General features: G+C 43.4%; 1 long non-coding RNA gene across 2 annotated transcripts in view; it reads left to right on the top strand.

The window, feature by feature from the left end:
- Positions 1 to 2180: 2180 nt before the first annotated feature.
- Positions 2181 to 22614, top strand: part of LOC146860139 (uncharacterized) — a 48475-nt gene continuing 28041 nt past the window's right edge. The window contains exons 1-2 of one of the 2 annotated variants that reach the window (XR_014979104.1): positions 2181 to 2355; positions 20047 to 20130. This is a non-coding gene — a long non-coding RNA (uncharacterized LOC146860139). The remainder of the gene's footprint in view (positions 2356 to 20046; positions 20131 to 22614) is intronic. The other variant, XR_014979105.1, reaches the window with a different exon arrangement.

Raw genomic sequence — 22614 nt, 5'->3', positions numbered from 1 at the left:
GAGTGTGGTGTCGGTCTATGCTCCCAGGTCATGGTTTGCACCTCATACTTGTTTGCTAGAGCTGACATTATGCAATCCGTGACTATATGACTTTTTTTTTCTGCCTGCTTGCAGGGGCGGTGCGTCCATTAGGGCGCTGGGGCGTTGCCCCCCCGCCCACAGCTCCCTCGGCGTCTCTGAACTTAAGTAAACTGTCAGTTTACTTAAGTTCAAAGACGCTGAGGGAGAACTGACAATCATGTCAGTCAGCATGACGTCGGACCGCCCACCCCCTTCAGAGTCTGAAGGGGGTGGGCGGTCCTGCCTCATGTTGACTGACATGCATTGTCAGAACAGGGGCAGCAGGCAGCAGCACAAGTGCGCATGAGTGGGGAAGGTCGGCTAATTTTTCAGCCGTGCCCAGTCATGCGCACTTGTGTCTGCTCTGGTTGGCGCATGCCCATTAGGAGAGCGAGGGTTGAGCAAAGGCTAAAACCTCGGTCTCGTAATGGGCTGCGGGGCAGAGAGTAACCATGCCCTGAGTCAATCCTGGCGCTGCTCCAGCTCCAGTATTGGCTGAGGAGGGCGGGGTTGCCACTCCAGTGAAGGCGCCAAGGGCCCAGAAGATGCGGCGCGGACCGGCGGTCAGGTAAGTTTTCTTTCTTTTTCTTTTATTTCTTTTTATTCATTCCCCGGCCCCCACCCCCGCTCGACTCCTCCCTTGCCCCCCCCCACGAGTTTTGCGATGCAAGCCGCGATTGCTCAGTTCAATCGCACACTCGTGTTGTTGTCAACATCCAATACCACCATGCTCTGTTAGTTACAGTAGATAACCTGTGTGTCGCAACACATATTTGTGAAAGTTTGTGATGACAAGTACGCTAATGCGGTATGACTCACGAAGTGGTTTGTAGACAGGAAGTCATGTTTTGTAGAATTATGAGAATGACTGACAAAAGAGGAAATCTCAGCATGTTTTTTTACTTTTCACTGTCCGGGTCCGGAGGTGCTAGAAAGTTAATTATGAAGGCCTGTGTCGTACTTTACACACATCACGTGGCATCTCCCGCTCTTCCGGTGAACAACACCTATGAATCCTGATGAGACGCCGTGACTTTTAGAACACACGGGGTAGGCTTGGTGACATCAGTGTATGGTTTTACTATTTCAAAGAAAATGGTTCACTTAAACTAGTAGGGTCGGTCCCCTTTATACGTTTTAAAAGTGATATTTGTATGGCGCATTGTGACGTCTCAAGGTTGTCTTCAAAGCACTGTACATGTTGAATATAATGGCACGGAGCGTAACCTTGCAGTTTGGTAAAGCGATCTTTGACCAGGATAGTAAGCAGTGTTCTAGGTTGAATGGGAAGAGAACACCCCACATGTTAAACGGGGGCCTGTAGGAGCGGAGTCTTTTCCACCTGAAAAGGTGTTTTTCACTTTGCGAGGGTGAAAAAAGGGGAAATATATACGAACACTCATAAATGTTTTATTTTGTAGGTAGAGATTCTGCTTGTGTGCTTTGACGTTTTTCAGGTGTGCTCTTGTTTTTTTCTAGGCATCAGTAGATGAAGTGACTTACCCTGAATCCCACAATGTTAAGTCGGGTGCTAAGGCCTGGGCTTGAATCTAAGTCCCCACAGTCTACAGCCAGCAGCTGTAGCCAGTAGGCCACATCTCTTTAGGAGGACTGAACATTTTTGCATCTACAGCGAGAAGTGCATATTAACAAATTTCAGTTGTATGTTTATCAATGAGATATCCATTCGGTTTTTTAGTTCATTAGATTCCTTTACTGGTAATAATTAAAGTCTGCAAACTCAGGGTTGGACTGAGAGTGAAAGCAGGCCCAGACACCAAGTGCCTCTCATTAACAATCCACATAGCTAAAAAGCGGCACACATTTTCAAATTGGGGCAGTTGTGAAATAACTTGAAATCAACAAATTCACACCTGCATCCTGGACACTTCCTTAGAACTGTTTTTTTTCCCTGCAAGCCCTTGAACTCGAAGAGTGTACAAAGTTTGAAAGGGAGTCTGGCAACTTGCAAACCTCTCCCTGGCAAGGAGACTTTTGAATTCGTGATGTCACCTCTATGAAGCTGATGACCTTCAAGATTATCCATTGTCAAGTGTGGAGACTTGCGCTGTGAACACCCATCCAGGTGTGTACTGTGACCTCAGCTCTAATCGGGAAGTGCATTCCTGCAGTTTACAGTCGCCACGTGGCCAGGCTCCCGAAAGCCTTTGCGCCAATCTGTCCCTTTGCTGAAAGCCATTTGTTTTTCCTTCCGACGCTCCAGAGAAACAAAAGAAATGCATCTCTGGGGCTTTGAAGAATAATTGAAGGTGCACGCTTCACTGCAGCTCACCAGTAAGTGCTTTTTAATTAACTGCTGAAAGCATAAAGTGCTGTTCATATGTGCGGGTCCTTGGGCCAGCATTAAGGAGCTGTCAAAGTGTTTGTTCGTGTTTTAAGTGTGTGTGGGATATTCCATTGATGTTGGTGGGCGTATGAGCTATGTTTGCTGTCTGTTTCACGTTTATTGTGAGTGTTCGGGATGTTCCATTGGTGTTGGTGGACATGTGAATTCTGTGATTGCTGTCTGGATCACGTGTTGCTTTAAACCACTCTTAGCACCACAGTTTATTTGATTGCGCAGATCCACGGAGTCGGCAAATCCATTGCATGAACGCCCTGGCCACTTCCCTTTATCAGGGTTTGTTAATCTGCTCATACCTGGTAGCTTGGGAGCCTCTGTTGACTACATGGGATGACCTTTCTACCGAGAATTTTGGAAAATGATAACATGGGAAGCCTTTGCTGGTACATGCAGGCATTTTTTTACTGAGAGTACTACTTGAAATGCATTCATATTTTCTGCACTTTTTTTTAAATGGCATTTCTTGCATGAAAACAGAAAATTAATTTAAGGAAATAGTGTCATATTGATGTACAGCACTGCACAGTCAATGAATGTATTTATTGTATAGTTAAAACCATTACAAGTGTATCAGTGTGTTCAAAAGTTAATATGGGTAAATGATAACATCAGCATACACAAAGATTGTCCTCCATAGCTCATAAAAATTGGCAATTTCTTAAATGATAAGTAATTAAATCGTATAGCTTTATTAACCTTCCTACTTCTTCAAATGTGCTTAAAAATGCATCATTTGTCCACTCTTTTTGAAAAAATTTCTCGGGCGGAGAACCCCCGAACCTCCTGTAGGGTGCTCAGGCGCGCATGCAACGCTCACTCACCGCAGTGCACAGCGGCAATAATTTTACGCCTCTCCACTTTCAAATGTCACCAGCCGCCACTGCCTGCTTGAAACCCATTATGTATAATTAAGGTTGCATGAAAGCTGAGCCTACTAAAATATCTTTATGGAAGCTCACAATATTCTGCGTGGTCAGATCCTCTACAAATAGCCACTTGAATAACTTTGAGTAATAATCAGTAATGCATATAAGCCAACCATGTTCCCTACTAAGTTTGGATAATCAATTGACTGTAGAGGTGCTTTGTGCGTTTGTACTTATAAGCAACATTATAGACACTGCAGGACTGAACAAGCAGTTCTTTATCTGAGCCCATGGCGGGACACCGGAACATATACCTTAGCTTTTGTTTGGTAACTGTCCGCCCTAAGTCACTTGGGTGAGCTAACTTAACTAAATTATACCTGAACATCGCCGGGAAAATCAACTTGAATTATCTACACGGTAATACATCCTATACGGAAATCTCTCCCTGGCCTTCTAAAAAGATTAGGGTCAATTTTCCCTGGGCCAGCTGTGCCTCACTACTTTAATCACCTCTCTTTCTACTTTGCCAGTGGATAATTCTTTAACCTGTGGCACCGTGTTTATACTCCTCCCTGTGCTCTCTTCTCTGTCTGCCTTGCAAATCATGCAATCTTGCCACACATCTGGCTTCACAATATTTTCCACCAGTGGGGATAATCTAGAAAGACAATCAGCACTAGCATTTATTTGGCCTGGAAAATAACTAATCTCAAACTCATTAATGGGTGATGCTAGCCTACTCAACCCCACAGAATAATGTATTTATGACCAGAGAAAATGTGTACCGATTGCTTGTGGTTGGTTTGCAGGATAAAAATGCTCCCCCAAACAAGCTGACAGGATTTCTTAATGGCCCAAGAACAGACAAAGATTGGCTTTTCTATCATAGAAAAGTTGAATTTAGGTGGCCTGTGCATCCTGTTCCAATACCATACTGGCTGGCATCAACTGTTAAAAACCACAAGGAATGACTGAAACAATGGAGAGTTTTACCAGATGCAATATTCCCCTTGATGTCCTCAAAACACCGCTGTCTGTCCCATTAAAATGCACAGCTTTTCTTAAGCAGCATTTCTAATGAATCAGTCTTTTTTTGCAAAAGTGCATATAAACTAGGCACAGTATTTAAACAAGCTTAAGAAAGAAATAAGTTGCTAATTGTTACTTTGTGATGGTGGTTTGGGTATGGCCTCTACTAAGGTAGGTTTTTGGTAAATTGCAACCTCTGATATAACATGACAGAAGTACCCAACTTGCTTCCGTCTAAAGACGCTGGTCTTTTTTAACATTAAGCCCTTGTCCCTCAAGCTTTGGCCAGAGCTTCATCATGCTCTTTTTATCAGAACCAAACACAAGGATATCATCTTGGAGCACCGTGCTACCTTGAATGTTCCCAAACAACCTGTGCATAAGCTGTTGAAATACCACTACCACTGAGGCTAGGCTGAAAGGCACTATTAAATTGGAATGCACATTCTGGGGTTATGAAAGCAGAAAGGTCACACACATTTCCCTCTAATTCTAATGGTAAGTGTGGTTAAGATCTAATGTGTAAAAGGCAAATACCAAAGACAGTGCAACCAACTCATTCATTTTAGACAAGGGGAAACAATCTGCCTACATATTGTTGTTTAAGGCACAGAGGTTGACACACCACCTAACTTCACTATTCCTCTTGCTAGCCACATTGAGCAGGGACAGCCATAAGGATGATTCGATGAGTTGTATTAGTCTTTGTAGACACATTTTGTTTAATATATCATTGACCTCCTGTCTTGCAAAAGAAGAACATGTCTAATGTTATCCTTAACTAGCATGGCATTAGGTTTGACTTTGATAACCTAGTGGAACCTCTTCAACTTTAACAACTTGTCCACAAACACCTGTCTAAAACTTTTGAAAATTAATCAACAGTGCTGAACACATCAACAATAGATACTTGGGGATCCGAGCATAGATTCAATTTCACATGTAAAGCCTTGAGGTTTTATCTGCCTATAACACTGTTCCCACCTATGGCTATATAAAACTTCATATGTGCTTCCTTTCTTAAAAAAATATTTTTGCCGAAAAGCATCCAAGATACTGTTCTTTTGGTAAGCCTCAGGCCTGATGTAGCACTCCTTCAGTCTAATGTCAGGCAACTCCATATCCGCCTAATTCGTGAGCTTCACACAACAGAGAAAAAAGAAACAGTACCTTAACCCTGTGCTATATGCTATTCATTGCGTGTGGTTTGTGGTGGACGAACACCACAGATTAGCAGCCTCCTCGCAATAGCGACATGCTTCTGGAATGGGATCACAACGGGCGATGCACAGTGTTCCAGCCTCCAACATGGCCATCACTCCTGAACGTGAGGCTTTGAACACAACCGCCAAGGCCTGGAGCACTAGGCCACAGTCAGGAGATAGTAGTCACAAGGTGTACATCACACACAGAAAGTCTCACGATTGGCAGTGGCGCTGCCTTCCAACATGTGCAATTGCCCCAAACAGCTACTGCCAGAATCGAATACAATTACACAGAGTAACGATGTGTGCATGCTTGGGCTGGAGACAGGAAGGTACGGAGTTCCTTGGTGGGATATTGGCCACCTTGTGCATACTCTAGGTGGTGAGGAGGTGGGGAATACCTCCTGTCGGAACTAGGACCCTCACACACCCAGCAAGCTGACAGGAGGTATTCCCCACCTCCTCAGCACCTAGAGTATTCACAAATTGGCCAATATCCCACCAAGGAACTCCGTACCTTCCTGTCTCTTGGCTTAATTTAGGGTATGTACTTTGAACCTTTATCAAGCCCTTCTTGTCCCTCCCTTTGTTGATATGCTTGGTCTGGTCAGAATGATAATTCAGCACTGTTTTCGATCCTTTCCTTGGCAACCACCGAGAACTCTACGGCTGCACTGTCTGAGATGTATGGTAACCAACAACCAGAGCTGCCAGACTCTGCAAGACTTCCCTCTACCCCGTTCTCATTGCGAGTAAAATGGGGAAAGCAGGCTGTGATGCTTTCAAGTAGTAGATTCTGTAAGTATAATGCTGCAGCAGCATTAGGAGTGATCTTTTAACTGCCACAAGAATTATATATATAGTGTGCACGTGTCTCATAACATTCCCTCAGAGATGCAAGGCAGTATGACATCACCACAGATTGCCCTTGACCTAGAAAGGTACCCTTGCCTGTGCAGTCCCAAGGCAACTGAAGCTCCCAACTTACTCAATATCATGACAAATGAGATGCGAGACCTGTGATTGAATCAAAGGCTGGGAATGGAATTTCTTTTTAAAAACTTCATAGTCCTAAAATGTTTGGAATTGTAAATAGGAATAGTTAAATATCTATTTTTTTTATTTAGAAATATGAAGGGTTTAGGTGTTTTCTATATCTAATATGTAGCTAGAAAATGGAACAAGCTCCATCAGGCCGACAGAGACAATGAGCAAAAAGAAATAATAATAGTAAAAAGAAAAAAAGCAGGCCTTGGCGGCAGAGAGGTAGGTGGACATGGGAAGCAGGGGAGCAAAGCATCTTGTGTGGGTACTGGGCCACATAGGGACCAAGAGGCAAGGGAAGGGACAAAAATATAATAAAAGGAGGGAACCACATACGAGAGATGGAATCACCCACCCTCAGAAAAAAATGAATTAATAAAACAACACACTAGATCTCGAATCCATCCCTTAACCGTTGGGACTGATGTGTCACCCCAGTGTAATCACAATTACATTCTAAATCCACAAACAACAATATGCTCATTAAATTGTCCCCTTCTCACACCAACACCAAACCCTCTCACTATCAAATTAAAAACAAATCATAGCTCAAACAATATCTCTAATTTTTTGCGGCATCCTCTGTAAACTATATTAGCCCAAGGCCAAGAGCATTGATAAACCACATTCACACACGGCTGTCACTTCATCATGTCCCTTTTAATACCACAACACCAACCCTTTTATTTCACAACAAATATGCCATTATCCTCAATCCTAACTATTCCATGCCTCGTGTTACTCAACGCTTTTAACACCTCATCATCATACATTATTCCACTGAACATAGGAATTCAATCCAAACTGGACTATCTACAACACACTACACCCGCATCAAAAACAACACACCCCTTGGACACCTTACCCAAATGACAAAAGGCATCAATATCACACTAACAAGAAAAATACAAAACTGTGGCACTCAAGTCATATTGTCTCACATATAATTTTCAACACACACAGATTCTCTCTCTCTCTCTCTCTCTCTCTCTCTCTCTCTCTCTCTCTCCCCTACTCCCTCTGCACTGTAGCTCCACCCATCCAAGCACATCCATCAAATTAACTAGTGATCACACACATTACAAAATAGCCCACTCAACCTAACAGATACCACTGATCAGACACAAAGACTGACCAAACAGCGCCTACACAACTCTTAACCAGCATGTTAATAAGACACACATAACACTATGCACCTACTCAAGCAGTTCAGCCTAATATAGCCAAACATCTTTCTATGAAATCACTAAATACTCAGCTTCAAACCAATCAAGACGACAAAATGACCACCACAAATGTCAAAGCCTTTTCTAATGTGCAATTTTGAGTGACCATTTATTTACAATGTATTCATTTTAATGATGTATATAGTAATAACTGATGAAGTCATAATATTGCACTGGAACCAATTTGATTATTTTGTTCAGAAATGTGATTAATAATGTAGACTAAATATACCACATTTTCATTTAAAAATGGATGCAGTTCCTGGTGTTCTGGTCATCTTGCTCCTGCTCATTTCCCCCTCCTAATCAGTAACCCGCTGCAAGTCATCTCTTCCTATAGTATCTGCAGAGCACAAAATGTTATGCCGTAAAAGGGGACTATTGTATTAGAAAGTAAGTATTGTGAAAGAAGCTCTCCATCATGTACCTAATGTATCATTTAGAGGGATTCAGGCAAGGGGTCGGAACGATCGATCAGGTTTTCAGATTTTGCACTATTTACTGGAAATCTGTTACCATTGAAAAGGGCAGCTTATACCTGGCTTTTATCGACCTCAAAACTGCTTTTGACCTGGTACCCCGGCCAAAGTGGTGGCAAGTCCTGGCCGATTTGGGCATTCCCCCCCTTAATTTTGGACCTTCTTAAAAGGCTCCACGAAGGCAACTTTGCGAGAGTAAGATGGGGGCATCAGGGTCAGTTGACTGAGAGAATAGCAGTGAGGCGAGGGGTCCGCCAGGGCTGTGTTTTGGCGCCGACCCTGTTCTCTCTCTTTATAAATGGGGTGGCAGACTATTTGAGAGACAATGGGGTCGACGCCCCAGCCTTGGGCGGTGAAAAATCACCCTCTCTGCTTTTTGCAGACGACACGCTGCTGATCTCAAAGAGCCCCATGGGTCTTCAAAAATTGCTGTCCCGCTTTACCGAGTTTTGTAACATCAGGGGCTTGAAGATCAATACATCAAAGACCAAGCTAATGGCCATGTCCCCTTCTAAAAGATTTAAAAATAACATCAAGGTCGACAATTGTAATCTGGAGCTTGTGTCAGCCTTCGATTATCTTGGGGTGAGGATTAATAATAAGTTGAAATGGGCACCTCACATATCCAAAATGCTCCTAAATCACAAGCGAGCCGCAGGAGCTATTGCTAGACACCAGAGGCTGTCATATAGTCGGCCTATAGCTGCAGCAACCAAGGTATACCAGGGGAAGGCGCTATCTGCATCTCTCTATGGGGCGGAACTTTGGGGATTTGAAAATCTAACAGAGATGACCAAATCCGAAAATAAGTTTTTTAGAGACATAGTCTCGCTCCCTCTGTCTACCCCACTTGTTCCTCTCCATAGCGATCTTGGCAGACATCCCATAAATGATGTGGCTAGGCTGCGCCCCCTATTGTAATGGGTAAGGCTCAGGAGGTCCCTGGACCTATGCCGATATGCCGCCGCTCTGGCTGATATATTACATCTTGGAGCCTGTCATAAGATCCCGTGGGTATCCAATTTACAAAAACCGGTGCTGGAGCTGGGCTTGGGCGACTCCTGGGAGAATCAGCAACCACCTTCTAAGCCCATTGTCAAAATTTTTTATTGGGATTGGGTCACCGCTATTACTCTGCGGTCCCAGAGAGGTATCCTCACTGAAAAATTTTTGGATGCCAAACCTGCCCCCAGATTAGAGGCTTTTTTAGACATCATTGAATCGCCCAGCGACAGGTCACTCTACCTTAAATTAAGATATGGCACATTACCACTTCATGATTTTCAAACTGGGTGGAAAGGTGGGAAGTGGGTGATATAGGTTGTCCAGGTTGTGCCTCCCCCTCGGAATCCATCGGCCACTTCTTGTTTGCATGCCAGGCCTACAAACAACCCAGATCTAGATGGTTGAAACCCGTATGTGTTAAACTGGGCTGTAGGTCACATAGGGTGGCCTTGCGCATTCTAACTTACGAGATGACAGTCCCTAGCGTTATAATCGGGACCGCAAAGTTTCTGGGGGGAGCCTGGAGGATAAGGCAGAGACTTCTTAAGAAGCATTAAATAATTACTGAGAATAATTTTTATCCTTTTAGCTTATTCCCTAGCTTTTAGCTTGTAAAGTAACATCATCTACAGCCCTAATTCCCCCCCTCTTCATGACACTTTTATCTTTCGTACCCTGTCCCTTGATGTAAATGAACTTTGCTGTATTAGATACTGTTAAAATGTTATGCTGTACTCATGGGGAACCCAATGTTGTAGTGGGTTCTTGTTTCTTTTTATTCATTTTTTTACAAAAATTGTTTTTATAATGTTTCTACATTTATGTTATTTTTATATTGAATAAAGTTACTACAACAACATTTAGAGGGATTTCCGTTGAAATTCCGATGCAGGCGTGCAAAGAACATAATTCTATGAGCTGCTGTTTGAGAAAATGTTTCATATTATATTGTACATGTCCGGAGTGCAGTTGCTGAGGAAGCAAACAGAAGATTTCTTTTACCTTACGAAATGGATCAGTGCTGAAAAACTTTTTAATTACTGCGTAGTTGTTTTGACCTAAACATGATCAAACAATGATGAATTTTGCAGTTTTATTCATTATTATGCATTAATTGTGTATAAAACCCCCTGGTTTTGTGGGTGATTCTCCATTGCCCCACACCTCCCCCTTCTCCGCCGAGACTCTGTCCAATTGTTCTGAGACTTTTTCTCTCTTGGGATGCTGATAGTACTCTTTATGAGTTTGACACTTACAATTTTTAGATTTATTTGCCTAGATAGGGATTTACTAAGGTTTGTGATTCTGTATTTCTGTATATGAGCCTTCATTGCAGAATCTTGCTTTCCTCTTTATCGTTTCATTAACAATTCCGTTATAAATTCATTTTCACTATTTTTCATCTGAAACTCAGTTATTAAATAGTCCCGGTTTTTATTTTTATTTTTACTCTGTTAAATTAATGTTCTGTTGATGAGGCGGGTATTCATCCTACACACATGCTGTTCACCCCAAGCACAGCTCACTACAATCCAAGGACTCAAAGTTAAAACAGCAAACCAACAGAAACCACAACCAAAGCCATATGTATAAATTTGCTTGCTACAATCACAAAGCACACCTGGAACACCAAACGACCTGTGCACCAAACCTGTCACAAATCGACAAGTAGTCAATACAGCTATTAGCAAAGCCATAGACAACCCCACCCCCACACCACCCATAAAATACCCCCAACACATGAACACCTATTGTTGCAATTCATGATATTCACTGTATGAACACTTTCAACACACCAAACCCGTACAACTTAAAAATATCCATCGGCAGACAATGTAAAATGATTTACTCTTAAAGCAAGCTGGGATCAAATGGCTCACTGTCTCTATCATATCTCTAACAATGGAACTATACTAATTCAGGCCACAGATCGCAACCTGCTCATTTCGATGACGGACCCACCCTCATAAAAAAATTGACAGACCAAAGCGACACCCCTAGTCACTCTAGACACGTCCTTCCCCTACCTTCAACTCAGGCCCACCATGATCCCTCTCTAGAGGGCCACAGCCACCTGATGACTGACCCACCTTCCTCGAGCAACACTCACAGGGCTGCCCGGGCTCTACCAAACCTAGGCAGCCGAGACTCACCCGCCGTGCCCCGACCAGAACTTACTCATGCCCGCATTGACGGGGCAATTGTTATACCTAGAACCGTCCTCCCAAACCCACCTCCCCCACTCCCACGATCACTAGCTCTAGCCCACATAATTCCATCTCCCCACAGAAGACTCGCCCACTCTCCACCAGGACTTCAGCTCCCACTAACACCCCCTCCAACACCCATTCAAAGTGCTCTCCCATCCATCAAAGATGGACCTCTACCTCTGTTGTTGGCCCCCTTCCCTGCATCCCCTGCCCTTGAACTTGCCCACGCTCTCCCCAGTGAATAACCACCCCCTTTCCCCTCAAGACCCACTATCCACATCGGGACCCTGCTGCTAAGCTCAAGGAAATAAACCAGGAACTTCTAAATCTCAAAATTCTCATTCAAAATCTCATTAACTCCACTGAGGAGCTGGCCCTCGATCTTTCCTCCAACAAGTTCTCGCAGGAGATCCAGCATATGTGCCAACTCCACCTTACTCCCCTACCTCCACCCACTTGGTTACTGAGTGGCTCCGGGCCGAAACCTCCAGCCCAGACCAGGATTACCACGCCTACCCGAATGCCCCTTCTAAACCCCCCAGATCCAAAAATCAATTATAAGAAACAGACATTCTCTCCCTCCTCCGAGCTAACAACACCCTGCCCACACTTACACCAGTCCCTCCTAGAACCTCACTAACCGTCCCTCTAAATGCCCCTAGCTCGGCCCATCCCAAGCAAGGGAACTCGCAGGCCATCCAAAGCATCACTTCTAATCCATATAGAGCGCCCAGACTCAATGCCAATGCCTTAAACCTCAATCACCTCATGCAGATCCCCACGATGCAGCCCTTGACCTCTGACAACAAAAAACACCTGAAATGCATGTTACTCAACTGTAGATCAGCGGTGAAACATGCCTCGGACCTTGCAGATATCATCCTTGCTCAAGAACCTGACCTCCTTATCCTTACCAAAATTTGGCTTACTGACATCTCAGGCCCCGTCCTGGACATTCTAGCCCCCCAAGCCACAACATTATTAGACTCGATAGAGGTAAGAAAATTGGCAGGGGCATAGCTTGCATCTACCTCAACTCCCTGTCTGCAAAACAGTCCACCTCACCTAATCTCTCATCCTATATATATTTATGCATTGACATCACTATCACACATAGACCTCTATGCACCCTGCACATCTTCTACCACCCACCTGGAGACAACCTCCATCTCATTGAACAAACTATGGAGACCATCTCCTCCAACCTGTGCCGACACTGTCCCCAGATCTTCCTTGGGGACTTCAACCTCCATTGGAATGACCAGCACGATCAGGCAGTTAACACTTTAAAAAACTTCCTAACCGACCTCTCTCTGATTCAAATCTGTGACAGTCCCACCCAGAACTAAGGCTCCACCCTTGATCTAATTATCTCCAACCCTAACACCATTCACCTCGAATCTATTCACCCCTGTGAATGGTCGGACCATCACTATATCAACTTCCCCATCCTTGAAAGCTGGAATCCCAAAAGATCACAACCAATAAAACAAAAACAGTGGAAAAGGTCACTCCATAATACAAATGTTAATGAGCTCATATCGCACTGTAATATCTACCTACCGCCACCTAATAACATGACCGACGTCCACGACCTCACTGAACACTATAATAACGCCATGATGTCTGCCCTAAATGCAACTGCCCCCCTCCAACTAAAAAGAATACCCATCAAAGACTCCAAACCATGGTTCAAGGACAGCCTAAATGCGGACAGATGCTGCCTGAGTCTAGCAGAATGCGCTTGGAGATCCTCACCATCCATGGCTCGCCTAAAATCGCTAAGACTAAAAAGAAGCCGATACAACAAACTCATCAGAACCACAAAAGAAACCTTCTTCAAAGCTCAACTGGACAAAGCCAAAAAAGTGCCCGAAACGGCTTTTTGAGCTTATTAAGTCACAATCCAATAACACCTCTATCCAATGTCTGCATGTCTCCTGCCCGCAACCAAACTGTGATGCGGTTGCGGACTTCTTCCTCTGTAAAGCGAGCAAGATTGAATCGAATCAGATATTAAGTCTGCTCTACTTGAACTCACACTCTCCCCTGGCCCCTCTTTACCCATGACACAGACCACACCGCCATGTCTCTCCCCCAAAAACAATGCCTCCTGGAATCAATTCACAGACATCCTCAACATACTCTCGACCCTGAAACCCTCTAATCACTTCAATGACCCAATTCCCCCTAACTTCTTCAAAGAAATGTTAGGATCACTTGTCCCGCTTTGGTCCAAGATCATCAATGCCTCCCTTCAAGGTGAAATCCCTTAATGCCTGAAGGCGGGCCTTGTGCTCCCTATTCTCAAAAAACCCTTGGCGGACCCTGAAGACCATAATAACTTCCGACCAATCACAAACATCCCTACCCTTGCAAAACTCCTGGAGAAATGTGTTCATGAACAACTGCGCAATCACATTGAGGAATTCCAACTCCTCGACCAATTTCAATCAGGCTTCCGCTTCGGCCACAGCACTGAAACGGCCATCACCCACATTGTGGATGATGCCCTAACTCTGCTTGACCAGAAGGAAACATGTCTACTAATACTACTTGATCTCTCTTCTGCTTTTGACACTGTCAAACATGACAATCTACTTAACCTACTGGAACGCAGTATGGGGCTCTCAGGCATGGTCATTAAATGGTTTGCCTCTTTTCTCACCAACAGAAAGCAAAGAGTCAAATCCAACCAGTCTTTATCCAAATCCAGCCCCTGCACTCTGGGTGCCCCTCAAGGATCCTCTCTCTCCCCCACTCTTTTTAACCTTTTCATTGAACCACTAACTGTAATCCTCAAAGCATCCAACATACAATACCACGTATATGCATGCGGATGACACCCAACTGTATATGAAAATTTCCTCCCCCGATGACATCAAGTCCCTCAACGGAACCCTGCTCAAAACCCTCAACTGGCTAACCACCAACCACCTCAAACTAAACGCCCTCAAAACGGAATTCCTACTCATCTCACCCACTAAGCAAACCCCCACTGGTGTGAAATTTTTAAGTAACCTCACCGCTCTCAACTGTACACCACACATAACTGACTCCACAAAATCACTGGCAGTGGTGCTAGACAAGAACCTTAACATGCAAGACTACATCAGAGCTTCTACCAAAGGAGCGAACCTCCCACTGAGCATCCTAAAAAAACTCAAACTCTACGTTACTCAAGAGGACTGCCAAATCTCAGCCTTGCGCCCCTCAGAGCATCACTCAATACGGCGACCAGACTCATCACTGGTTCCAAGAAATCCAACCACATCTCTCCTGACCTGAAATCGCTCAATTGGCTTCCATTTGAAGCAAGGATCCACTTAAAAATTGCTTGTAGGACTCATAGAGCCCCACACTTCAATACCCCACTCTACCTGAAAAACAAGCTAGAACTCTCCGGCAGCAACCAGCCCTCAAAGAGCACCAGCACACTGATACTTAAGCCAAAGAAATTTTAAAAATGGAAAACTTACAATCGCACATTCTCTGGCATTGCCCCGACAATTTGGAATTCCTTACCAGCGGAAACAAGACAGATTCCCTCAACATTTGCCTTCAAAAGGGAAGTTAAGACCATCCTAATGAACAATGCGCTGATCTAGAACTTTTTCTCCTCCTGCCTCTGCTCCGGTCTAGCTACTTTAGCTACAACCTAATTTAATTTAATCCATTTGTAAAGCGCATGGTTACACCGCCGGTGTGTTCCCGTGCTCAAACAGACCACTAAAAGAGGAACAGAGACAAGTAAGCTAATAAGACCTAAGTTCTATGCAGTGGACTAGTATGCTGAAGAGACCAACCAAGTCTTCAGATGTTTGCGAAACCTGGTTTCGCAAGGCTCCATTCTTAGATCTTCTGGTAGAGTGTTCCATGTTCTAGCAGCGAGGTATCTGAATGAGCATGCCCCATTCTGACACCTGACATCTTTTACGACCAGCGTCGCCCTCCAATTTGTCATTGTGTTCCTGTTGCATATTGCTTCTCTTGTTCCTATGTATTTGATTTTGGTCATGGTGTTCCTGTTGCATATTACTTCTCTTGTTCCTGTTGTATTTGGTTTTTTCCCTATTCTTGTCTACAGCTATTTGCTTATGTCTCCCTCAACCCATATGTAAAGCGCTCTGATACCCGCTTGGGTCTTGTTTGAGCTATACAAAACTTTTAAAATAAATAAAATATCATATATGTTCCTTCAATCAATCAAATCAATCAGGCGTTTGTTAAGCGCGACTACTCACCAGTAAGGGTCTCAAGGCGCTTGGGGGGGGAGAGGGTTAGCAGGCTCCAGTCCATCAAGGGGGGTGGGGGGTGCCGAGGAGCCAGGTTTTGAGGTTTCTTGCGAAGATTGGGAACGATGTCTGTCTGAGGTGGAGCGGCAGGGCTTTCCAGGCTCCGGCCACGAGGAAGGAGAAGGAACGGCCTCCCGATCTGGTCTTTCTGGTGCGGGGGACCACAGCGTCGGAGAGCTGGGCAGATCGTAGGGTCCTCTGGGGTGCGTGGAATTTGAGTCGGCTGTTCAGGTATGCTGGTCCGGTGTTGTGGAGGGTCTTGTGGGTGTGGGTGAGCATCTTGAAGGTGACTCTAGCTTCGATGGAGAGCCAGTGGAGTGTGCGCAGGTGCTGGGAGATGTGGCAGTGTCTTGGCAGGTCAAGGACCAGTCTTGCTGCGGCGTTCTGGATGTTCTGAAGCTTGCGGGTGATGTTTTTGTTTATTTCTGCGTAGAGTGCGTTGCCGTAGTCGAATCTGCTTGTGACCAGGGCGTGAGTGACGGTCTTTCTGTGTTCGAGGGGTATCCATTTGAAGGTCTTACGTAGGAGGCGGAGGGTGTGGAAGCAGGAGGACAAGACGGAGTTGATCTGGCGGTCCATTTTGAGCTCGGAGTCCAGGATGATTCCCAGGTTGCGTGCGTGGTCCGTGGGGGTGGGCGGGCTTCCGAGGACGGGGGGCCACCAGGTGTCATTCCATGTGTTGGGGATTGGGCCCATGATGAGTACTTCTGTTTTGTTGGTGTTTAGTTGTAGGCAGCTGTTTTTTATCCATTTGGCAACGTCTTCCATGCCTTCTCGAAAATTGTGTCTGGCGTTATTGGGTTCGTTGGATAGGGAGAGGATGAGTTGGGTGTCGTCTGCGTATGACATAATGGGGCATATGTATCAAGCGAATTTTTAGTCGCAAACGCTGCGATTCGCAAAATACAGCGTTTGCGATTAAAAATTCGCAAAACGGGATGTATTAGGCAAATTCCCAACGCAAATTTAAGGAATCGCTAATTTAGCGATTTCTTAAGTTTGCGTAAGCATTTAAGAAATCGCAAATTGCGATTTCTTAAATGAAATGTAACACTCACCAAAGGATTGCGATTAATCCTTAAGAAATCGCAAATTACCACCAACTACTAGTTGGTGTTAATTTGCAATTTCTTTTAAAAATGCACGTTTTGTAATTTTACAAAGTGCCACGTGACGCACATACATGCCCTTAGGGCATGTATGTGCGCCATATGACCACACATGCTAATTTCAGGGGTGTATCAGGGTGTCATCTTGACACCCTTGCACCTTTGAAATTATTCTCAAATTGCGATTAGCAAATTGCGATTCGCAAATTGAGAATTACTTCCCATACATTCCTATGGGTCTCCTGGCCCATAGGAATGAATGGGCAGGTATTCCTTAATTGCGATTTCGCAATTTGCTAATCGCAATTAAGGAATTTTAAGAAATCGCAAAAAGTTTGCAATTTTTTAAATACATCCCGTTTTGCAATTCTCAAATAGCGATTCCTTAAAAATCGCTATTTGAGATTCGCAAATGGTGATGTTGATACATATGCCCCAATGTTCCTTAACAACTGTTGTCCAGGTCAGAACACCAGAATAAAAAGTAACTTAATTAGAGATCTAAACCGGAAACTAGACATCAAAGCTAAACACTGGAGCAACATTTTCAAAGCTCCATTCGATTCATTAATGGTTATGTGAAGTGCTCAATCCATCACCAACTTAACCACATTAAGAAATTCAAACTGGACCTTACAGATGCTAAAGTATGAAGAAATTGTTAATCTGCCAAAGCCACCCTGATACATATTTTTGAGTGAGGCAAAATGAGTGTGAAAACCTGAAAAGAAATGAAAAGGCATTTTCATTCATAAGATTACAATATGACCTGCGTAAACCCCCTTAGATGTGGTTGCCAAACCTTCAGAAGCACAACTTTAAAAAATAAGAATGACCTACTCCTTCTCAACCATTCAATAGTAATTGCACTGGAAACATGTTGATAAATCATCTCACCATTTATGGAGGTCGTGGTTTGCTATGCATAGATGTGATTCAAACATCAATAATATTTCCCACTTTAACTCCAGAGTAAAAAAACTGTGGAACAAAATGGACCTACACTTCCAGCAATGTCATTTGTAATCGTCAGCAGCAAGCTAGCAAGATAGCTTAATGCTAAATATCTCCCCATAACATAGAAAATTATCATGCAGTTCATGCCTGTAGCCTAACAATTTCCCAAAACACAAACAGGTCAGCTATGGTAAGTCGCATGTTTCCTATTTCTACCTTGAACTCCCTTTCTCATTGTGGTCTTTTTACTCTAGACCAGTCTTTTCTCTTTTAATCTGTTCTCTTCTTTCATTCGCCATGTTTTCCTCTTCTACAGTTCATACTTCTCCTTCTAAATGCAATGTATCTATAAATATATTATAATTATATTTGTTACTAGCTCTCCTTATTCCAAACTGAGGTCCAATTCTTGCTGTAAAGACCTTATCACCGTATTACTCTTGCCTCCAGACATCAGGATAACCATGCATACGCCTTTAGTCTACTGCTTAATTGTATGTAACGAGCAACTAACAATATACAGATGCTATTCTGGAAATATATAGCATCATTTTTTAAGCCTGCCTGTGCCTATTGTGCAAATTAAAGGTTTGAAACGAAAACATATGGCTCTTTGTAACTTAGTTGTAACTGAAGTCCGATATTCTTAATCGAGATCTGATCAAATTAGTTTTCTTCAATCAATCATAAACAAAGCCACCACCCATTCTTCCATAGGCTCTACCCCCCTGCATACAAGTTAGTCCCAAATAAACTCATATAAAAGAGGCTGTGAGAATTGCTGCAGTGTTGTAATAACATACTTACTTATGCTTGAAAACAAGCATTAATCGATAAAAAGACATCATACTTTGCAAACAATGAAAACAATTTCCTTTCTTTTAAAAACAGTAACACAAATATCCCTAAAAGCAATGAATCGTTCATTACCTTTAGTGCATTTAAGTTCGATGTTACATACAATACTATATAGTTTAAGAGGAAGAGCCACCAACCAATGTACCCTTTCAAACTATACTCCCTTACTTCTTAAATCCATGTGCAAACTACAATAAAGCGAATTCATGCAGAAACAGCAGAATTCAGAAAAGGGACAGTCCTTTTTATAGAAATACTTATCACAAGCAGAACTACATTCATCACATTAAGTAAATTGTATGTCAATAACTTCTCCAAAACATACTTTGGTAACAACATCTTCTAGCAAATCTGTTCAACCAGGTTATTCATGTATCTATTTCTCTAATTCTGGTGCAAAAAATGCTATACAATACAATTATATAATATTTAAAAAAAAATCCATAAAGAGAAATCCCTAATTTAATTAGCTTCCGTTTCTCTTTTTTCCTTTAAAATATTTCAAAATCACCAAGAGGGATATTATGATGCTGTTCCTGCTTTATACCTTTATTTACATTGTTTAAATATTTTCCCATACTATAGCATAGTCTCACGTTTTCACATTTCATAATAAATGCAAGCAATTCATCAACTTTTTGTATCTGCAGTTGCCCAAAATCCGCATCTGCAGTTGTCTAAAAAGTGGGAGTAAAAGGCCCCTTTTAGCTATTAAAAAATATCTGCAATATATGATTTTAAATAAAGTAATAGGGAAGGTAGGGATGGTTTTAGGAAAGGGACAGTTTAGGGAAGATTTAATCGCCTCTGTTTTGTTGGTTTTTATTAATCTTCAGTTTAATATTTGTAGGGACTTGACTCCCAGTCGATCATTTCCGAGGAAACATCCTCCATCAAGGGTTTAGCAATTCTGTTTCTTTTTATACTTGTAAACTCACATGGATTTACTGCATCAGAAGGATCAATTTTCACCAAAATATGTTTTATATTGTCGTATCATGCTACTGTATTTGAACACTGTAAGAAGGTTTGTATTGTATGACTCAATGAACCCCCAGCAGCTTCAATTGTACTATACCAATAGTTCATGGCTCTTTTATAGTAATTGAATATTATGCTTGTCAGGACCAATTCCAGCCTTATTGGGCAGTGGGCAGTATCCACCGAGAGTCCTAACCAGCTCTTCCATATTCTAATTTTAGTCAATTGAGTCCACCAGATGTCTTTCTGCTCTTAAAATTTACTTCAATATAACAAGTTAACAATGTTGATGTTATGAGATTCTCTGAAAACCTCATTCAATGTTTGACACAACTCATAATCCATTTGTTTCAGTACTCCAGCTATTGCTTTGGCAGTTACCTCCAGTCATACCATATGTCTCTTGAAGTTGAGATTACTTTTAAAAATCATTCCGAGGTATGTGCTCTTGGTCACAGTCTTACGTTTTTGAAAATAATGCACCTAGTTCAGTTTTTTACATGTTTTTTCTTTGTATAAACCATGGCTTTTGTTTTTGCAAAATTAATTATGAATTAGATTGTAATTGAATTATCAATTTTTAAAGTCATATGGGGTTCCACCATTGTTCCCCCCAGTCTAGTTCTATTACAATGTCAAATGCTGTGGTCTGATTGATGTAGGCCACATAAAGCAGTTGTCTTTTTCTTATAGCATATATCTGATAGAGACTTCTAGCCACAGATTCCTTACCTTAGAACATTCCCAAGGCGTCAGACTGGATGTGAATTTTTTTTTGCAATCCCCTTGCATGCAGGTAGGTGGAGTCGTTCAGCTCCGCGTGGTGCCATCAGCGTGTCCGCACCGGAAGTGACGTGTGCGGTGCCTTTATAGGCGCTACCCCAGCGCGCTGACCTCAGTTCCTTCCTTACCGTGCCATCAGTGCAGATCCGGACAAGCTTCACTCAGTCGTTGACAAAATTTTTCGACCGTTCGTTAAATTCGCCAAGTGTGCCTTTTTTTACAGTTTTTGGAGTATGTCTTCCATGGAACTGACTGGTTTCAAGCCATGTGGTGCCTGTCACAGACAAAACATCTGTGACAGACCCCCATTTGATGTGTCTCTGGTGCCTGGATGGGACCATGACTCCAAAGCCTGCGTGGAATACAGGACCATGAATTGGAAGGCCATCTGCGAGTGGGACATGACATTTCTAGCTACTCACCACGTGACTCCGCACAGCTTCAGGTCCCATTCACGAGGAAGGTACCGGGACTGCTCTATGAGTTGCTCACGCCGGTCATCGCTGCGATCTTGGACTTCTTCAGCCCACAAGACGTTCCAAGAAGTCTAAGCACTCTTTGACTTCTTGGCGCCGGTCTCACTCATCAAATGAGGCATTGGAATGATGCCACAAGTTCAGGCCTCTCAGCCAGGTCATCCTTGTGGAGCTCGTGACTGACACTGGGTGTTCTTCGGCCCTGGCCGCCACTTCACGGCCTCCTCTGGGGACCATTCCGGTGGTGCTGTTCTCAGTGTCACTGATGCCAATCCCATCGTGATTCCCAACTCTGATACGGATTCAGACCGGTGTTTACCAGGTCCACATGGCCCTGAACTGGAAATGGGAGCCATATTTCCCTGAAAGGCCCTCCAAAGAACACGAACAGAGGGCAAATGAGGATCCGTAGTGCTACTCCAAACCTCTATTACAGTGCATGGCCCCCAACACCTGAGGACCTGGCTGATGCCAGTGACCTGGACACCTCACCAGACAGTGGCCACCTCTCTCCTCCCACAGTAGCTACGAAGGAAGAGGGTTCCTTTACGATTGTCCAGAGAGTGGTTGAGGTCCTAGACCTTCTGCTCCCCACGGTTTGGGTCAAGACCAATGTTTTACAGAGGTGCTCAGCCCAGGGTGTCTCCATCACAATAGCTACTCCCCAATAATTAAGACCTCATTGATGTCCTGCTTGAGGCCCGGGCCAATCCTGCACAGGCACTCCTGTGCATGAGACTATCTCTCGCCGCCATCGTGAGCTTGGTGGTCTATGCCTCAACCTCCTGTTGCAGGGATTCTGCGTATGCACAGAACTATGCGCAGGAAACCAGGACCTCAGAGAATTGTGGTGTACCAGAAACTCCCCTCAGAACCAAGAACCCCATATCCGACTAGCTTAGTGTGCCATTCGTTAGCCTAGATCTAGCTAGGCGGTCCCAATGTATAGACAACCCAGAACATGCAACTTAGATATTTCTCAGGAGTGGTGGGAATCCGAAATACCTGTTTGTACTTATTTAACAGTCCACAACAGAATAATACAGACACGGTAAAGTTTAAAGAGTTTATTTTATAAACCTCGTGTCCTAAGATGCAGTACTTTGGCTAACACTAGTAGACAAATGGTTAATATCAGAACCATCAGCATTGTTACAATACCATACACAATGAAAGGAGCAATCATAATAATAATGACAGTGGTAAACAGCCACACTCCTTTCTCTAGTAACTAATAAGTTTATTATATTAATAGAAGGTCTCTTAGGCTAACAGGGGGAACTCCATACCGTATAGATCAGCTTAATAGAATCACATTACACGATCAGCTAGGCTCTCTCATGCATCAGCTCTTCGGTTCGAATGAATCTAAAACATTCTGTCCTGCAATATTAAAAGCACTCGTCCTTCAGATATTGGCAGCTGCATGTATGATATGTCTAAAAAGTGGTACGATCAATCTGAACACAACACTCTGCACCGTCTAGTGTCCTAGACTTGTTCTTTACATGATGTACAGACGAAGGTCGCAGCACACTGTTAAGAATGTTAAACAATAAACTGTTATCCTGTATGGCAAAGTCGAGTAAGCATTTCTTAAAATGAATAACATATAACAACAGTGTCGCGTGCAAAGCAGCAGAAACGGCAAGCTGGCTTTCCT

The sequence above is a fragment of the Triturus cristatus genome, chromosome 3_1, assembly GCF_964204655.1.
Source record: "Triturus cristatus chromosome 3_1, aTriCri1.1, whole genome shotgun sequence".
NCBI classification, from domain to species: Eukaryota; Metazoa; Chordata; class Amphibia; order Caudata; family Salamandridae; genus Triturus; species Triturus cristatus.
This window is presented reverse-complemented; position numbering and strand designations above follow the sequence as displayed.